Source organism: Amblyomma americanum, chromosome 8 (genome assembly GCF_052857255.1).
Source record: "Amblyomma americanum isolate KBUSLIRL-KWMA chromosome 8, ASM5285725v1, whole genome shotgun sequence".
Lineage (NCBI taxonomy): Eukaryota > Metazoa > Arthropoda > Arachnida > Ixodida > Ixodidae > Amblyomma > Amblyomma americanum.
The window spans coordinates 82,331,156-82,352,124 of NC_135504.1; the positions used below are offsets into that span (position 1 = coordinate 82,331,156).

General features: G+C 43.5%; 1 protein-coding gene across 2 annotated transcripts in view; it reads right to left on the reverse strand.

Moving 5' to 3' along the window:
- Positions 1–18,913, reverse strand: part of LOC144101958 (uncharacterized) — a 69,518-nt gene extending 50,605 nt beyond the window's left edge. For both annotated transcript variants that reach the window (XR_013308117.1, XM_077635199.1), the window contains exons 1-4: positions 18,580–18,913; positions 17,613–17,784; positions 12,421–12,589; positions 8,077–8,224 (exon numbers count right to left, since the gene is read on the reverse strand). The gene's annotated coding sequence lies outside the window, so the exon portion shown is untranslated. The remainder of the gene's footprint in view (positions 1–8,076; positions 8,225–12,420; positions 12,590–17,612; positions 17,785–18,579) is intronic.
- Positions 18,914–20,969: the final 2,056 nt, after the last annotated feature.

Consider the following 20,969-nt stretch of genomic DNA (forward strand, 5'->3'; position numbering starts at 1 on the left):
ATATAGCAATTCACTACCCTACAAAATTCCACATTAAAAAGTACTCGCAATATTTCTATACTGCATAATCTGTTGAAGCATGCTTCTGCAAATATGTTTAACATAGCAATCTAACAAAGCAGGACATTAAACAAAATAAAAACCATTGAGACTTTCTTTCAGCACCGAATGAGATTCATCGTGCCTGGTGAAGACAATACAGCAGGTGCTCAGTGTGTGCAAGGTGCCGACAATCTAGTAAAAAAAAAGTGATGGTCGATTTGCGTAGTCAGGCCAAATGAGAATTAGGTGCAATAACACTTCGTTTTTTATTTTGCCTTAGGTGTTCGGATCTATTGTACACGGATGAAAGTTGTTCGGATAGCAATAATGGGTTGATGCCCGTAAATGCGGAATTGGTCATTGTCTATTGACATTGATACACTGCTGGGAGGCCTTTTACCACTCCTGGCGCAGTCATGCAGCGGTTAAGCGATGTGCCGCTTCCTTGGGATTACTTGCGCTGCTCCCCAGTCGAAACGTCAGTAAACCCAAGTTTTTAAGTAGTGTGTCAGTTCATAAGTATGTGTGTGTATATATATATATATATATATATATATATACACACACACCATACACACACAAAGAATGTGTCCCTGCTAAATGTAACCAAAATTTTCAAAAACGTATTGTCCCAGCCGCGTGATCTACCTTTACAAAACTTTTTAGTAACATTCTTTAGGAAGTCTTCAGACAAATGTTAATACAACATATAGATATGGAATAGACAGTCTTTTAAATGTTTTTATACTTTGTAGTAACAACCTATCAACCATCTTCCAACAGCCACCGTTATCCAGAAGACTCAAGTACATAGAAATTCTATACTTCATATAATCTCCTTATCTCCTTATATACTTCATATCAACCACTTACCGACAATGCCTACCAACACCCTATCAATGGCCTTCGGACAATTGGCCGCCGTTATCCAAAAACTCAAGTACATAGAGTCTTTAAACTTCTTATCGTCCCCTTATCAACACATTCCACATACTTCTTATCCACCACTTACCAACAATGTCTACTACCAACACCCTATCAACGGTCTTCCAACAATTGGCCACCGTTATCCAAAGGCTCAAATATGAAGAAAGTATAATTGCCACCTATCAACTTATCAACGTCTGGAAATGTGTTACCTACACTGTATAACATCTTGATCAACAATGTTTCCGCACTTCAAAATCATTTTGTGAACTCTCTATCCTAGACTGTTTAAAGAATAACAGAAGCAAAATACAAATTATTACATTCATTTATTGCACTCAAGCACTAATATACATAAGCACTGCAAGATATGCATCATACATCAAAATATATTACGGAGAACAATAGGGGAACAGAATGCTCCCTTCCACACAGAAGCCCTAGCCCCTTCAGTTCCCTCTTGCTAACTATGACAAACAGAAACTGTCTAACGATTTTATATCCTTTATGCAAAGGCCTGATCCACCAAGAATAAATGCTATTGTCTGTAGGCATTAGAGATAGAAATGGCTTTTTCTTATTAATATGAAATCTCAACATATATATATATATTGCCGTGAATATTTGCAGTGTTTGTTCATTCTTCAAATCTTCCGCCACACCACTTTATCGCTTTGTTTGCAATGCAAGACGCGACTAGATTTATCTCGATGGATCACAGCCAGGCAGAGCTGATTCTATGTTGTTCCGGAATGTTCTAGTAACTTTGCACACTTTATCTTGAAAGTTCGCTATAAGCTTTAAATTGAGCACGGCCGACAGCGGCGGACATTTTGTTCGATGACTGCCGAGCACGCTTGTCACTTCGCCGCCTCCAAGTGATTCGGTCCATTTTGAGCGCAAGTCAGCCCAATAAACAGTTTTCTTTTAGAAGACCTTTTGTCCGTCTTCATCACTGCTTCGACTGCCGTCACCACTACGTGGTGACGGCATTGATTGATCAATGCAAGAAAATATCAGCAGAAATTGAAAACATAACAGGATTTAATTCACGACATTTTTGTAGAAGCAGCCTTTTTTGAGCCTACTACAGCATTTGAAACAAACGTTGTGTGCTTCGAATGCTGTAGTACACTTGAAAAAGGCTGGTCCTCTAGTTGAGATGTCATGGATTAAATCCTGTTATTTTCTTATATACGAGGTGTTTCAGGGAAGATTAAGCAATTCTCAAAAAAATAGAGTGGAATCACTCTATTAAAAATCTGTTAACCAGCTAGCTACTCAAGACAATTCACCAGTTTTCTGGTTCCCGCCAACACTGGTAATACTGTGTTGAAAAGCCATATCTTTACCTCAAAAAAATAGAAAACTGGTGAATTGTGTTGAGTAGCTAGCTGGTTAACAAATTTTTAATAGAGTGATTCCACGAGAGATCAAACTGCTTAAATATTTCAGTTTTTAAATATTCTTGATTATGTTATGCATTGTGCACACATTCAGCAGACCAAGAGTGAATTTAGTTTCATGAAAATGCAAATATTTCAGAAGAAACTGTAAATGGCGTTATGGCAGAAGCAACGTTTTTACATAAAGCTCAATTTCACGAATTTGCTTGATGTAGGAATAAAAATATAAAAGCCATGATGGATATATTTTGCGTGCTAAGGAAGAGTATGTCAGACTTATTTCCACCATTGTGAAAACGTCGCTTACTAGACAAAATTTTGAAAAGACAAGTCTCAAATGAGGCAATTTTCAAGGTTTTCTTTCTCTGCAAATATAAAGCAGATCTTCAAATTTGCACAATGGATAAGCATCAAGTGCTAAAAAAGTGTACTATCTTTAATTTTATATAATACAGGGAAGTGCAAGAAGTATTGCCCTAAATCTGGCACTTTTGAATAAAATAGTGCTTTCAAGAACATCACCAATTTTTCTTTAAACTGCTGAAATCAGTCTCTCGGAGGCAAAAAAGAATACCAAAGAACATGCTGCATTATTTTGTTTCTAACAATGACATCCAAGCTAAAACTTGTAGCTTTCTGAGCATCGGCAGGAGCGTCTAACTCCAAGTTGTTACCTGCACTCGACGATAGTGGTGCTACCGAACCCTGGTTACACCCCAGATCGGTGTTTGTCCACAAAAAGAAATTAAGTATGCTCTCTCTTGATAGAAAATGTTTCAGTCTTGAGATCTTGGAGAAATTTAGAGCAGCGGGGGGCGTGTTTGCTGTTTCCGCGCCCTCAATTAGGAACTCCTGCGGATGCTCAAAAAGCTACAAGTTTGAGCTTGGATATCATTGTTAGAAACAAAATAATGCAATACGCTCGTTCGTATTCTTTTTCACCTCCTTCTAGAGACTTGTTTCAGGAGTTTTCAAAAAAACTGAAGATGGGTTTTTTTCCTTTGATTTGTAAAAACACTACTATATTCATAAATGACAGATTTAGGGCAATACTTCTTGCACTTCCCTGTATTATATTAAAATGAAAGTTTGTACACTTTATTAGCACCTCGATGCTTATCCAATCTGCAAATTTGAAGATGTGCTTTATACCTGTGGAGAAAAAATTCTTGAAAATAGCCTTGCTTGAGACTTGTAGTTTTCAAAATTTTTTCTAGTAAGCGACAACTTCCTCAAAATGGTGGAAATAAGCCCAACATATTCCTTCTCACCTGTACGTTTAGCTCGAAAAATACATCATGGCTTTTTTATCTAGATGTTTACGTCATTGCAACTTTGCGAAATTGAGCTGTGCTTGAAAATGCTGCCATCGCCACGACGTCGTTTATTTTAGTTTATACTTTTTCTCCTGAAGTAGTAGCATTTTCACAAAACGAAATTCACTGTTGAGCTACTGAACAATGTGTGCATAATATATAAAATAGTAAAAAAATTTAAAATTTGAAATATTTAGACTGTTTGCTCTCTCGTGGAATCATCCAATTACAAACTTTTTAACTGTTAAAGTTAGGCATCTAGTTGCAGTTAAGAAATTTGCAGCCGATAATTAGTAATAGCCACATCAGTTTAAGGAATTTTGAAAACGCAATTACAGACAAACCCGCATATATCGAACTCGCAAAAAACCGGAATTAGTTCGATAATCGTGTAATTTGATATAGAATGTTTAAAGAAATTGACAATGTACAATACGCACCTCATCAAGAACTGTTCTTTAATACCTAAAGACATGTACGGCGTGCATATTAGCGCGAGAAATAGTAGCCGATCGTTTTCTGCTTTTTCGCTTTCAAAGAATTGTTTAGCATGCACTTTTTAATGTTGTCGAGTGACCGGGAACAGCCAAGTCCACAGCCTTCTATGGACGCGCAGTGGCGGCAAACAACGTTCAGCGCATGAAGTGCTTCAGATCACGTGGGTGGGTTAGAACTCGTTGGGTCCTCGCAGTTACCGTTGCCGGCAAGATCCCTAGCCAGATCGGCAACAGTATCTTCGTCAGCGAGCTCTCCGGTAGTCGCAACATCGTCGTCAACGGAGCTGCAGTCCCATCAGAAACGGCACCTGGGAACTCTTACAGCTGTGTTAACAAATCGTCAAGTTCCTCGAGTGGTTCATCGATGTCGAGGGGTTCATCGCAACTTTCAGTTGGGCTGGCACCTGCCTCGCCGGAAGCAGAGTCCACAGTGATGGAAACAATTTCGAATTGTTTCTTTTTTGACGTCGTTCTACGATGCATTCAACATCGTTATTGCGCCCAGGAGGTCAATTTTCAACTCCCAGCCCGTGCGGAGATTTAGCAATAATCGTTGCACAAGGCGCTTTCTGTAGCCTGCCTTCAGTGCACGAATGACACCTTGATCCAAAGGCTGCAGCACCGACGTTGTGTTCCGTGGCAGGAAGCGAAGCTCTATGTTGCTGACGCTGACCTTACAATGGTGAGCAGAACAATTATCAACGAGTAAGCAGACCTTTCTGCCTTTGCTTACCAGGTCGTCGTCCCAGGACTTAGCCACTTGCCAAAAACTTCGCTTGTCATCCAAGTTTTTCCGTTGGACACGTAGGTCACCGGAAGAGAGAGTGCATTCTTCAGGCACCGCGGCAATTTGCTCTTGACGATCACAAGTGGTCGAAGCTTGCTCGATCCATCGACGTTGGTGGCGAGCAACACTGATATTCGGACTTTGTTAACTTTCCCGCCGTCGGACTTATCACGACACGCCAGGGTTTTGTTAGGCAGCATTTGCCAGAACAAGGCTGTCTCATCGGCATTAAATATATCATCATCATCATCATCATCAGCCCTACTACACCCACTGCAGGGCAAAGGCCTCTCCCATGTCTCTCCAATTAACCCTATCCTTTGCCAGCTGCATCCACCCTTTGCCTGCAAACTTCTTAATCTCATCCGCCCATCTAACCTTCTGCCGCCCCCTGCTACGCTTACTTTCTCTTGGAACCCACTCCGTTACCCTTAAAGACCAGCGGTTATCTTGCCTTCGCATTACATGCCCTGCCCAAGCCCATTTCTTTCTCTTGATTTCGACTAGGATGTCATTAACCCGTGTTTGTTCCCTCACCCACTCTGCCCGCTTCCGATCTCTTAACGTTACACCTATCATTTTTCTTTCCATGGCTCGCTGCGTTGTCCTTAACTTAAGCTGAACTCTTTTCGTTAGCCTCCACGTTTCTGCCCCGTAGGTGAATACCGGTATGATTATGCTGTTGTACACTTTCCTCTTGAGGGAAATTGGTAAACTGCCACTCATGATCTGCGAGAATTTGCCATATGCGCTCCACCCCATTCTTATCCTTCTAGTTATCTCCCTCTCATGATCCGGATCAGCTGTCACTACCTGCCCTAAGTAGACGTATTCCGGCACAATTTCTAGGCTCTCGCTGCCAATTGTGAACTGTTGTTCCCTTGCTAGGCTGTTGAACATTACCTTGGCTTTCTGCATGTTAATTTTTAGAGCCATCGATCTGCTCTGCCTGTCTAACTCGTTGATCATGATTTGCAGTTCACCTCCTGAGTGACTCAGCAAGGCAATGTCATCAGCAAATCTCAGATTATTTAGGTATTCTCCATTTATTCTTATTCCCAACTGTTCCCAATTCAGGCCTCGAAATACCTCTTGCAAACATGCGGTGAACAGCATTGGCGAGATCGTGTCTCCTTGCCTGACGCCCTTCCTTATTGGAATTTTATTGCTGACTTTATATATCACGGGGATGATATCTTGCCGTGATGTCGCTCCAATTTCCGTCAATCCATTTCTGCACGCTGCTGACGTCCACCGCGCGGCTTTCACCGGTGACAGCCCGGCCGACAATGCTGTGGCGCTCTTTGAAGCACTGCAGCCAACCTGAACAGCCTTTGAAGTCGGGTCTGTTCAGCATGAAAGCGAGATCCTTTGCTTTCTGCTCAATTACGGGGCCAGAAACAGGGATGTTCCATGACCTGACATCAAGGAACTACTTGTACACTGCTGCCTCCACGCCTTCATATGCAGCCGCGCGTACGCGGCGGGCGCCGGTAGCACCACGCCTCTTGTCCGCCTTAGCCCTAATGTCGGCCTTATTTTTCAAGACCACACTCATCGTGCTTCTTAGGATGCTGTATGCTGCAGGGACATCCAAGTTCTTTTCTTCACGTTCAACTCTTGATAATCTCTATCTTTGCGGATACTGTGAAGTTTTGCCGTTTCACGGCAGCCACCTCGTTAAACAGAGCGGACGAGCACTACGTTCCGAGGACGTGACTTGCAACTGAACTGTGTGCAAGCACACGTGCCACGTGGCTGTGACAGAGAGAGAGATGGGTCGAACCACTTTTTCTAGGGGGTAGCTGTCTGAGGGAGGGAGAGCCGCGCCACACACACGCAGTTGGGCTAAACTACTTTGGGATGGGGGTGTCGGCAGCTGGCCCGGTGACCGCGCGGGAAAGCCAACTTCTGGGGAAATTTTGCGGTGTTGAAGTTCGATGTATCGCGTGCAGCTGCTATATTTGTTCGATTTAACTGTAATTTTTCCTACATACTCTCATTGTAACATTACGGTGTTCAGAAATTGTTCGATATACGGGGTAATTCGATATAAACGAGTTCGAGATAGTCGGGTTCGACTGTACTCTTTGAGCTGTGGCTCGACAAAATTTGGCTTTTTTGACTAGTATAATGCACTGGAGCAGTTGCTTTGCCTACTTGCTTTCAAAAGCGCATGTATTTTTGCACGATGCAGTCAAATTTTGATGAGCCACAGTGGAGAGGGTAATCGCGTTTTGTAAATTCTAAACACTGATATCACTAATACTGACGACAGGCTACAACTTCTAATTGCAACCAATTACTTAACTGTGATATTTAAAAGTTTATCAGAAATTAGTTAACCAGCTTATTAAATACAATTCACTGGCTTTCCGGTGTCCACCAACACTGGTAATACTATGCTGCAAAAGCCATATTTTTAACCCAAAAAGCATATTTTTGAAAATTACTTCGTTCTCTCTGAAATACTTGGTGTATATACTATCACTGCTCACTTTCCTGTACAACAGAGAAGTTAAATAATTTATTCTGTAACATGAAGGTTCCATGAGCCACATAACAAACCTCTGGAAATAACTTTGTGCATGCACACACTGTGAAGCCCTGTTGCTTAAACAGTAAGAAATCAAGGCCGATTCCTTTTTAGCTTCCTGACATGCCAGTCAATCCAGAACAGTCGAGACAGCCAAATAAACTCATGACAAAATGAAAGATGTGAAGCACCCTGTGCTTCACATCTATGTTTGAAGTGCAGCAACTTAGAACTGCAGACATGTGATTTGCTCCATGTAACAAGATGTGAACTTTTACCTTTGACAAGCATCAAAGCTACATGTTTTTTTTCAACACTTCAGAGCACTACAATATGCACATTTAGGCTCATATTTCTAAGGATGTGATTATTTACCTCTCTAAATAGCTAAAAAATCTCTCACAGTGAAACAGTACTTACTCTGTCTCAAGACTGACATTCAAGGCTGCTAACACTAACGAATAAAAGTCCTGCTAAATATATGCTAAAAATCCACAACGATGTAGATATCAAGCTTTGAGGTGATTTCAATGAACATACATTATCACAAGGATACTGAACTGACCTGGTTGGTTTGTTATTTGGTGCGCCATTCTGTCCCTTGTCCGCAATATCAGCCAGACCCCTTGTGGTTACTTGTCTGCATTACCAGCAGGAAGAGGTAGAGTCCTAGCCATGAGATGTGTGCAGCAACAGCACCAATAGGTAGCTTCCTCCATGGCGGAATGCAGCGGCAAGAGAAGTGCGTAAGAAACAACTTCGAGATATACAGTTATAGTGAATTCTTTCATAATCAAACCTTGGAGAGGCAACAATCAGTTAAATGTGCATCAAAATGCAGCACTCAGAGCGAATTTTATAAAGTTGCTGAGTAATGAGCACTAAAACGCAGCACTCAGAGCAGGTTTGATAAGGTTGCTGAGTAACAGCACAAGCAGCAGACAATTGAAATGCAATGCTTCCTTGAACAAGAAAAAGCCATAACATGCTGTTGTGCTCAATTCTGCCCCCCACTGATATACACAGGAAATGACATTAACATGTTATGCCTAATTGGTTTAATATAAAGAGATATTTAGTCATTCCAGTCATTTGAAGATAACTTACACACCACCACCAAATGTGAAAATTATTTCATCTTTCTTGACCGGTATATACCAAACTTCAGGCAGCTTTTGCTCACAAAAGCGGTAGCTCGAACACACTGAAATATAATGTTTGTTTCTCTTAGAGCAGCTAGGAGAAAGTAACTCAACTTTACTTGCCGTTAAGTTTATTTACCTGTCTTTAGATAATGTCAGTGGTGGTCCAGCCAATCTCAGATTTGGAGCAATTTTTGGAGCAGGAAAAAGGCCGTTTTGTAGCAATTTAGGAGCAGCCACATTTGCATTTTGTAGCAGTTCTGGAGCACAAAATTTTGCGTTTTGGATCAGTTGGAGCAGGAGGAAAGCAAATGCATGACATTTGGTGCTGCTTATTACTACTGCACAATTGTTCAGTATTTCTTTACAGCAAACAGACACAAGCAAGACAGATTGACGCAGCGCAGCCATTTAACTCATGTGCCCACAGCACGAAACCATGGTATGTTGCAAACAGACCTTATTTCGCTATGTAAATAGCACTTTTACACTAGTGAGAACAGTTTTATGCAACAAAACTTAATAAGAAAGTGACTATAAATGCCAAAAAACAATTTTGTGCTGTCAGCAATAAGAGAATGACTAGACATACACAGCTGCATCAAAAGTATAAATAATCTTGCTATTAGACGTGCCTACATGCACCATCTGAGCATGTCTTGTTTACACGGTAAAATAGGGTTTAAAACATAAATAATAATTTTATCTATTTAAGCCACATATATTGCACAATGAAAATATGGAAAATTCTTTCAGTCAGTGATTTTTGCTACTTCTTTTTCTCAGCTCGTCAAACTCGAGGAGTGCAGTAGCCACGCTCGCATTCCCTTCAGCTAACTACTGTTGCCCACTTTGGACCTGCTCCATGCTGTTGTGATCCAAGCCAGTAGAGATTGTCTCTTCTGCGCGTTTAAGTAATGCACGGCATGACGCAACCTTTTCATATAAGCCCTTTTTCAGTCGTTCCACAGTAATGACATTGGGCTGGGTCTGTGTGGTTGCAGGCTTCGTCACCTCCGAATCTTCACTTTCCTTTTCAAGCCTATCTGCATAACATGTCCTTGCCTTCTTTACACATCGGACCAGCTTAGGTGACAGGGGTAGTTTGGTGGCATCCTCGTTGTACCTTTGCAAATACGTCTTAACCTGCCGTAGTCTATGTCTATTCAGGCTATTAAGAGACGAACAGGCATGGCCCTCAAGCAGACTCTTATTTTTACTGAACCCTCCCTCGCAATCTGCATTACTATGTGGGAGACAGGAGGGCTTTCACGAGTTTGGCAATCAGTGGGTACTTTTGCTCACCAGCAGCTGATTTTCGTTGATATACTTAAGCCCACGAGCTGTCAATCCATTCAGGCACTGCAATTGCAGTACTGTTAACTGGATCGCATTTAGGCATGTACCATTCATCAATTAATGAAGACACTTCATTCAGCTGTAGCACTTGTGGCAGTTTTGAAGCAAGGTATCGCAGTGAGCGGGCTTCCAAGTCTGCATGTGTGAAGTGCAAGCCAAGAATGCTTTAGTAAAACGAGCTTTTGGGCAAGTTGGTTACTTTGCTTCCACATAACTGCAGCGTAAAAAATTACGAGCACAAAAAAGGGGAGAAACACATACGACACGGACAAAAGCTGCACTCACAACTGATTTTATTTCGCCAGGAATGGGAAATATAAAGGTTCCGCCGCGGATGCGCGCGCAGCAAGTACACGTACCTCGATCACAAAAACCAAAAAACCTAAAAAACCAAAAAACTAAAAGCAAAACTTTATCACACCGTGAAACCCATCTTATCGCCTGGCAGAGAAAAGGTCACATTCAGCTTTATACAGATGAATAGAAGTATCGCTTACGCAAAAAACGCCCTTTTTCTTTATATGGTAAGCTTCCAGTAGTTCATGTGCATTTTGATCTTTGCTTTTGCCTAGAATCCTTTCACCTTCAAAATGCGGCGAACAATCCTGACAAGACCTGCAATGTTTAACTAAATTAACGTCTTCATCTCTCTCTAAATTTCTTTCATACTCCCTCAATCGATCGTTGACACATCTGCCAGACTGGCCGACATAGGCTTTTCCGCATGACAGCGGAATTTCATAGACCACTCCTGCCTGGCACTCTACATGGGGCTTAGTATGCTTTTTCCCGCAGCCAGTTTTTGTTGCCTCCTTACCGGAGATGCGAGGGCATAGTTGGCCGAGCTTTTTCGGAGCTGAAAAAACCAGCGGCACCCCAAACCTGTTCGCTACTTTCTTCAAGTTATGCGAGACTGTGTGCACGTAGGGGGCTACTTCCGGACGCACAGTGCGCTCAACTTCCCTTGTCTTCGAGGACGTCGCCTTCTTCTTCACCTTTTTCAGGAGGGTTTCCGCAACAGCCGTCACGATCGACTGAGGGTAGCCCGAGTCCAATACTCTTGCCAATTGGCCGTCAAAGCTGGTCTGCATTTCATGTTCGCACGATTTATCTAGTGCAGATTCTAGGCATAAGTTCACAATGCTTCTTTTAATTATTTTAGAGTGTGCAGAATCATATGGCAAAAGACGTTTCTGCACACGTGGAGAGTACCGCCAACACACGTGATCCCCCCCGAACTTTAAACGAATATCCAAAAACTGTAGAAAATTATCGTTTGGCACTTCGCAAGTGAAGGTCAGTCCCTTTCCATGGTGTTTAAAAACGTCTAAAATCTTATCAACAATAGCGCAGTAGTGTAAAGGGCTCTGCTTGTCCAATAAGATAAAAAAATCGTCAACATATCGGTACACCTTAGTGACCTCGTCCGGTTTAAAAACAGTTGCTAACAACTGGTCAATACTAGCTAAAAAAATATCACTTAACACGGGTGCTACGCAGGACCCAATGCATATTCCTTTGGTTTGTAAGTAGTGCTGGTTGTTAAAAGCGATAAAAGTTCCTTGAAGGTAAAATTCTAAATGTGTTAGAAAATTGTCAACAGACATACCAGCAGAATTTTGGAAGGGGATGACGCCACTCTTGTCAATGCACTGTTTCAGTGAAGCAAACAATTCCTGGTGGGGTATCGAATAAAACAAATCTTCAACATCCACAGAGAAAGCGAAGCCAATGCTGCGGTTGGTTTTTAGAAAATCAACAACTTCTCTAGCATTCTTTATAAGAAAAAGGTCATTAATGGTGAGCCCTCGCAAGGATCTCTGCAGGAACCGACTAACAAGCACCTGCCATGTACCATTTTCACTAACAATAGTTCGGAACGGTACATCTGGTTTGTGTGTCTTGGCACTAAAAAACACTTTCAAAGCATTGCCTTTACAATTCATAATCTGCCTGGACAGTTTACAGTTGTGGGACGGCTTTTCTTCAGGGTAAAGTTTTTTTGCACAGCCTGAAGGGCTTTTTCGCGGAAAACACCTTCCGGTAAAAGAACAAACCCTCCATTTTTGTCGGCCTGGAGAAGAGAGAGCCCGTTATCTTGAAAGTAAGTAACCACCTTCCGCAAAGACGTGCCAACATGACTATTATATGAAAAACCAGCTGTTTTCAAAAGAGTGTCCACACCTTCGAGTAAGCATTTCTCCCGTTGCTCGGTCGGCGCTTTTTTTGCTATACGGCGGTTGAGTGCTGCCAGGTCTTGAACAGGTACAGAAGGTGGAAGCCCGTACTTGGGTCCTTTGTCGAGTAGACCGTGTATGTTCTGGGGCAGTTCTACCCCACCTAACACCGTGAGGTTTCCACTGGCTTGTAAGTTCCTCTTTGTAGACTCAGGACCTCGAATGGCGTACCTTAGGTAGGAGCTCCACCAGAGCTGAGTCAGATGAGCTGTGGTCCGTTTGATATGGCGCATCTTGGATTCCGCCAGCCAAGGTGGATACCGGTCATAGCACGTTGCCGACAGCCAGTCCTGGTACAACCGGGCCTGACGCCAGAGCTCCGAGCGTTGCGGAAACCCTCCTGAAAAAGGTGAAGAAGAAGGCGACGTCCTCAAAGACAAGGGAAGTTGAGCGCACGGTGCGTCCGGAAGTAGCCCCCTACGTGCACACAGTTTCGCATAACTTGAAGAAAGTAGCAAACAGGTTTGGGGTGCCGCTGGTTTTTTTCAGCTCCGAAAAAGCTCGGCCAACTATGCCCTCGCATCTCCGGTAAGGAGGCAACAAAAACTGGCTGCGGGAAAAAGCATACTAAGCCCGTTGTAGAGTGCTAGGCAGGAGTGGTTCATGAAATTCCGCTGTCATGCGAAAAAGCCTATGTCGGCCAGTCTGGCAGATGTGTCAACGATCGATTGAGGGAGCATGAAAGAAATTTAGAGAGAGATGAAGATGTTAATTTAGTTAAACATTGCAGGTCTTGTCAGGATTGTTCGCCGCATTTTGAAGATGCAAGGATTCTAGGCAAAAGCAAAGATCAAACTGCACGTGAACTACTGGAAGCTTACCATATAAAGAAAAAGGGCGTTTTTTGCGTAAGCGATACTTCTGTTCATCTGTATAAAGCGGAATGTGGCCTTTTCTCTGCCAGGCGATAAGATGGGTTTCACGGTGTGATAAAGTTTTGTTTTTAGTTTTTTGGTTTTTGTGATCGAGGTACGTGTACTTGCTGCGCGCGCATCCGCGGCGGAACCTTCATATTTCCCATCCCTGGCGAAATAATATCAGTTGTGAGTGCAGCTTTTGTCCGTGTCGTATGTGTTTCTCCCCTTTTTTGTGCTCGTAATTTTTTACGCTGCAGTTATGTGGAACCAAGGATGCTTGCATGTTGCAGCAGTTTGTTTTCAAGAGCTAGCTTTTGCAGCAAGTCTTGTGAGCACACTATGTAAAAAGCGCGGGCCCCAAGACGCAAATGCTGCATTGTCTGCATTGCATCACCTGTATCCGTACCCAACTCGGGCTTTGTCTTCCACAGTGTGGAGTCTTGCAGGTTAAGACTCTTCAGATCATCAACAGTCTTGCCATGGTAAGCTTCACTGCGTAAGAAGCGGCTAAGAACTCGCTGAACTAATAACAATTCCGAATGAAGAGTGTGCAAAAGGGGTTCTTGTTTCTGAAACAGCTTCTAGAAGCCAGTGAATAGCTCAGCACAGTTCTTCAGGAAAAGTATCTCAGCATAGAGTGATTTCTGAGATAATGCTACGGCCAGTTTGTTATGAAGACCTTGGGTGGCAGACCGCTGGCCAGTCTTGTTTGCTGTTTCAAAGTAGTCTTTATTGGCATCAAATTGCTCCTGAATATGGCCCAGTGATTCTTGTAAAGTGAGCCACCTGTTCGACACATGTCGCAAAAGCACACGTGAAGGAATACCTAGGACTTCCTGGCTTTCTCTGAATAGCTCCGAGCGGATAGCAGATTTGAAGTAATAGTAAACATTTCTTACCACTTCTACATCAGATACAAAAGCATCTAAGCCCTTTGCAAAAGCATTGTGTACTTTGTGTAAACTGCAGTGACCGGCAATGCTTGATGTCAGATGCTGTTCTAGCTTCTGACACTCATGACGTTAGGACCGTCACTAAAGAAACAAATGATGCCCTGTCGTGGAAGCTGAACAAGTGCATCTCCTACACACCGGAGAATGATCTCAGCGGTGGCCCGTCCAATATTATATGACTAGACGCGTTCCACGACAACATGCTGCTCTGCTTCAGAGAAGAACCTTGCAAGCACATCAGGTTGCGGCACTCGCTGGTCAGGTTTTGGGGTTTCATCCACCATGATAGAATAGAAAATACCCGGATGACATAGTTCATCCACCACTTTTGACTTGAAATATGGGCCTAGTCCATCAGACACAATGCATGACAGCTTTGACCTGCCACATCTGAAGCCCTTGGCAACACTGCTGTCTGGGAACATTTTGTGGTAGATTTCCGTTGCGGTGTCGCCCCATGAAAATTGGATGCACTTGGTTGTGATCGACATGGCAAAAAGAGCTTCGGCCTTCCAAACTTGATCTTGTAGAGAGGTGCGAGATGCTCCCGGTGAAAAGTTCAAAGCCGCTTGCAACAATTTAGGAGGCTGGAGGCTTCAATTTTTTGTCTGTTCTTTGCAGTCGCATGGATGTGCTTCGTCATTGTCGCATGACATTTTACTGCAGCAATACCGTGCTGTGAGCAATCAATATTGCAATTGCAGACAATACAGAGTGCTTGTGTGTCTTCAACTCCATTTTTGCACCAAAGATGAATGGGGTCATTATTGCTATCAATTTCATTGAGCAGACTCCTTGAACTTGGTACTTCGCCCTAGAAAGAACAAGAAAATACACCAGTTAACTTATATTCTAGAAATGAGAATTAGGACACCATCAACTCTAATAACAAAAAATCATCATTCCGAATAATCGCACTGGCGACATTCTTTCCCAGTACACCAAGCTAAAAAGTAAATATATGAATATCTTTTCCTTACACGAACATTCTTTACTATTGAACGTCATATTAATTCTTGCGCAGCAAAAGCAACACACCGTCGCAAGACTATCAACCCTTCCAGTAGTACGCGACCTACAAGAGCTGGCGTCGCACTGTAGTCTGAAACTAACGTACCCTACAAGCTAGCGGAAAACGCCGTAACGGAGAACCAGTCTCCAGTGCCGTAGACGTGTGCCGCGCGAGAGGTGTCCAAAGTTCGGCCGGCGCACTGCACAACCGACGGGCTAATCGACTACAATAGAGTTACTGTATAAGCGAGCATATAGAGTAACTCTAGACTACTGCAAATTTGCGCGCCTCTGCCGCCGGCAACACAAACATCGGCTGCAGCTCCTTTCAAGCAAAACAATTTCCGCTAGATAAAGCGATGCCTAAATTTTACATTTTATGAAAAACGATATCCACTGTCAAACGTTAAACACCAACGAAAGCTCTGATACTTCTCGAGCTCAGCTGAGCACACGGCTACCGACGGCAGGCAACCCAGCCTGTGCTCGCATCGCAGCCGACGGCGCCGCCGATATAAGCGCATTTTCTTCTTCGTGTACAATTAATGCGATGAGCAACAACGATAAAAATATATTGCGGCTAGTGAGCGTCGGTTATTAATTCCCAAGCGCCTAGCGATGATATCGGCGCTTTCGAGCGATCAGCGGCTACGAGCGAACAAGACCAGAAATGTTTTCGCTCGTAGATGCCGACGTGCCCGGTGCTAATCCCGTGAAACTATCGCCGAAGACATTGTTTTATAATACTACTCCTTCACACTATATATATATATATATATATATGCCACAGACTATGCCGTTTCATGACGTTTGCTTCGCTGTCGCTTTAGTACCAACGTGGTAGTACGCGTTTGCATGATGCGATTCACCGACAACTTGTTTCGACTGCTGCAATGTAATTACCGGCTCGTTTCAACTTCGCGATAACAGCTTCTGCGATAACAACGCAAGCGCCTAATGAAGGGACCATACTTACGTTTGCTCGTTCTCCGAACTGTGTGTTGGCGATTTCCTGTTGCTCAACACTGGACGAATGCGCGGGAAACTGAAAGACAAGGGACAAGCCATAGCCTGACAAGCAAGCCGATCGTCATGTCTGGGGCTGGCTGCCAGAACAAGATCAAATAGAAGCTTTAAGCATTCTACGGTGGTGTTAGCAAGGCAAATGTGGCGCTTTGGCGCACTTGGCGCAAGTTGCACTTTGTTGGGCGCAGCGAGGTGCAGACAAGTAGAATTGCAGCAAAATAACGCAAATGGCGCAGTTGGACCACCACTGTAATGTATCACCATTTGGAGCTATAGCAGGTGTGTGGGGCATAAAATGTATAAACAAACAGTAGACGGGTGAGCAAGGTTGTCGGAGTGCCAGGGTGGCCCTTTCTAAAGCATATATATCAGAACATTAAGGCACACACTGTCACATACAATGCTTGTAAGTAAAGCCACACAGACCTACAAGCAAGAAAAGTCTCAGCAATGTGCCCCTAAGGGAACAGCTGGACTGACAGTTCTTTACTTGTCCAACAACGAATCACTACAGTGCTGAGGCATGCTCAATACAAGAAAAACAAGTAAACAAAAAATGTGTTCCAAAGAAGATAAAAATGAGTACCGAGGATGTTCTTTAGCCAATTACATGCCACTAATTGCAGCAATAAATACCTCGTGAAAGTGAATGAAATAATTTGCACACCTTATAGCAAAACTTGACGGCTCAGGAGGGGGGCAACGACAAATGCATCGGTTCAAGTAAAGCAAGGGGTATGGTTAAGGTCATGGTAATAACTGTTGACGTAAGCTCAGCTAGTGTAGTGCAACCAGAAATTGAATGTCTGTATGAATAAAAACAAGAATGAACAAATATTCTAAAGATTCCAAATGCATTTCAACACTATAGTGCAATCAGTTGTGACAAAGGGAGTGTGAAAGAACAATAACCTTAGCGACACTCATGATATATCGAACAAATGCCTTTCAATAAATAGTACAGCTTCAATATAAGCTTCACAGGGTTTAATGTTAATGCAAGGACGATCTCGTATGGTACGAATCATTCATGCTAGCCACACCTGTGCTTCTAAAGCATAGTGTTCCACTCGAACGCTAATATTCAATAATGTACTGCCCATTCTGCTATGTCTACCAGTTATCACACCACTGGTTCACTTCAAACCTGCTGTGCCTTGTAACAGGTAGGTACTGGTGAAGTAAAGCTATGAAATTTAATTGCTGCTTTTGGACTACTACAGAAAGGTCATGAAGCACATATATTTTTTTTATTTGGTCTATACTGTGGTCAAGATTCCCAAGCAGGAGAAGCGTGAGCATAAAAACTAAAAAAAGCATTACACACTGTAACACAATGCGTTTGATTAGAGCCATGCTCTCATGACGCCTGCAATACCTTTTCTCTTCCTTCTTGATGCTCATTCAAAAGATGAAAAACAAATGAAAGAGAGAGACATATCCTGGACCAGAAGACTTTTGTCAGGCTACAAGCAACGACAAGAAAAAAACAACTGTCTGTGATACCCACACATACCTTTTCTTTTATAGGTGTCGTGCTTGATATCCGGTATCAATGGCTCATAGGCTGCACCAGCAGGTCGATGATGCCATTAACCTCAGGTTGAGGTAGCGTTGGCTCAATGACGGATGAAAGGAGGTGCAATAGCAGCGTGATGATAACAATGGGGTAGCTGTACAGTCCTTCACTGCGGACACATTTGAAGAAAGGCTGAATTAGATAGAGATGCTTTCGTAAACATAATGAAAGAAGCAACATCCCATTACAGCCTCTAGCGGTTCAGTCCAATGTATTCAGGTGTAGATGCTAATGAGTAATTACCTATGCGTCCATTATTTTGCATAAAAATGGTTTACAAAGCCAGTCATACTCTCCTTAGAGCTATTATTCGCGAATCACGTTATACTTTTATCGCTTCAGACTGAAAATGGGGAATGCCATTCAGTATATTGAACGTAATTCAAATAAAACGACAACAGACATTCCAGTGAGCCACTACCTCAGTTGCACTGCCAGGGAATGGTTCTGATATTATTAAACGTAGTTTCATTGACCAAAGGTATTAAGAAACGCAGCACTTCATGCGACTGCGACGTAGGACGGGCAATGTTCCATATCGAGTACACACTCAGGCAGCAGAACAAAAGACGCGCGCCGCTACAGCATTTTTCGTTCTAATGGTCTACTTTTTACCCGCTGCTCCTGTTCAGTCAGAATAACAAATCAAGCGGCACCTCACAGTCCTCAGCGCGCTACGAAATTCTATCACATGACTTTTTCGCAACGGTGCTGACGCAAAGAGCGCAAGGGGCCGAATCTAAAAGCCACATAGCTGGCACGCGAGCCTGTCAAAACATCTACTCTCTACAAGTGATCGTGTCGTGCTCGCATACCAGACGTAAAGACCAAGCCTAAATGCATTCGCAGCCCTGATGCATCCCCACGACGCACCACAGAAGTCATTTTACACTTCTGTACTTACATTCGTCAGAAATCACTCAGTCGGACGTCGCGCGCCGGGCCCTCCGGCCGCTCCGGCGTGATACTGGGTGCGGTACGTCAGAGCAGTTTTTGAGAACTCCATGCGCGTAAGAACGTCTTTCGCGGCGCAGGGGCCATACGTCAGCTTTCTAGTTCAGTTACACTACCAGAGCACCAAGGAGGCCGCACATTCTACAAACACAAGCTGAAGAAAGCCACAACATCTACAACCGCCAGCAATCGTCGCAGACTGCGTTTAAGCGTACTAAAAGTGGTAGTGTAGCACACAGCCTACAGTACGCCTGGTGCGCTCAAACCGCCACCGGCTAGTGTTCCTGCGCCGTGCAATATGCAGGAACACTACCACCGGTGAAGGAAAAGGCGGCGCTAAAGTCGCGTAACGTTAAACGCTTTAAAAGAAAACTAGTAACGTTATTTTTGCCATATGCGTGGTGCAATAAACGAGGCAAAATTTTGTTCTAATTACTAAGGCAGCTGATCGTTAGAGATTTAGGCAAAAAAAAAAAAGGTAAACTACTCGCAACCACCTGTCTGGCGGCGCTGCGAACGAAAGCTTTCGAAACTTGGTGCGAGCTCAGCTCACTAACAACGGATTTTCGACAGCTCACATAAACGTGGTATGCATTAAAAGAAAGGATGCTTGCAGTTCATTTCAGAACGCGACATAATATTCAAGCGATTCTGAACAAAACAAGATTTCTCATTAAGGTCACGCTAAATGCAAACTGCGATGAAAAAAAAAATGTGCGAAAAAAAGTTTCACCATGCCAGATTTGAACCGACGCACGCCTCGTTCTTCTTTCACTCTCTCCTTTATCCATCCTCTTAAGGCGCGGTTCGGGTGTCCACCCAGTTGTGTGACAGGTACTGCGCCTTTTCCTTTCCTCAAAAGCCAATATTCATTTCATCTACTGCGTCCTTTCCTCAGGGCATTCGTATAGCACTTGACTGTTGAGCCTCATGTGTGTCCCTTCGGTGTCTTCTGCCTCCACCGCATTGACTGATTCGGCCTGCGTTCAAAATCTCGCCGACATTGGTCCCTAGTTATATAATTCATAGAGTTTCTTACTATTGATATAATTAGGTCGTACGGCACAAGCCACTGCAAAGTTATGGCAAATAATAGTGATTTGTGTCCGTATGCTTCTGGTGCCACATCAAGCCTCGTCTGCGCAACTTCGACAGCAAATGTGAGTCCTTCACGTCATTTTCCTTTGCTCGACTGGACTGAGCGTCGCCCTCCAACAGGGATCAAAATGGTTCATTACAGGGATGTTCCGTTTCATGTACCTTGCTCATCTGCATTCTGCTTTTTGATGGAGTTTTTATTTATTTTTCATGTTTTCGATGTTGCCTTGGCAGGCATCGTTGGTACCCTGTGGTAAGCGCGGTGCGAAGGCATCACTTCGAAATCCATGAACATCGGGAAGTAGATCCGGATTACAGCAGAAATTGCATAATCTACTTATGTAACACCCCCAATCCCGGGGCCCTTTAAGGTAATAAAGTGAAGAAGTGAAGTATATAGAAAGCCTATACTGTATAGCTACAAGTATTTAGAATGGAAACGCTGAAATTAATGTTGAGTGCTTCATTTATGGACGCAGACGCGTTTTCTTCCGGCACACAATATGGCGTCTCAACAGAACGGGCATGCGAGATCCCAGCTCTACAATCCGTTCGCATCGACAGAAAATACAGCCAAGCGGCCTTAATTCAAGGCGTAATGTAGGGACAAGTAGAAGGACAGTGCCAAGCACATAGTAGTTTTGTGGGGAACCAAAAAATAGTCTTTTATAACATGAATCGCAAGTGTACGACGGCGGCGTCCACTTCCCCGACAGGTGGGAAGCGCATGGCGGCAACGGTCAGACGCGAGGCCTAACGGAACCAAGAGAGTTCCACCATAGCCTCCTATATTTTTTCATGCCCGCGCAGTGGTGGTGCGGAGACCGTCCGTCGCCCTCTCCTTTCCTTTCCACGCTGCGTAGTAGACTTGGAAGGTCAGCGTTCATAAAAACAGTAACTTTTCTTTTTTTCTTCGAGGAAGACTCCAGAGTTTTCTAGAATGCCTCAGCACGCGGTTATACCGAAATTCAACATGCAGCCTCTACCGGCGTTTATACTGAAGCCGGGCCGGCCTTGGGTCCCGGCTTTTCATTAGTTGGTACCAAGGGTTGCTGTAAGAAGGCTCGCCACTGCCAGCAGATCATAAAGGTGCACTCCTCATTTATCCCCATCGATGATTAGGATGGTGTCAATTATTATGCACGAAAAAATTAAGCTACTCAGCCACCTGCAACGACGACGAACGCAACGTGCCAGGACGCCCCAGACGAAGAGCTACGGTCGTCATTCTGAAGCAACTCT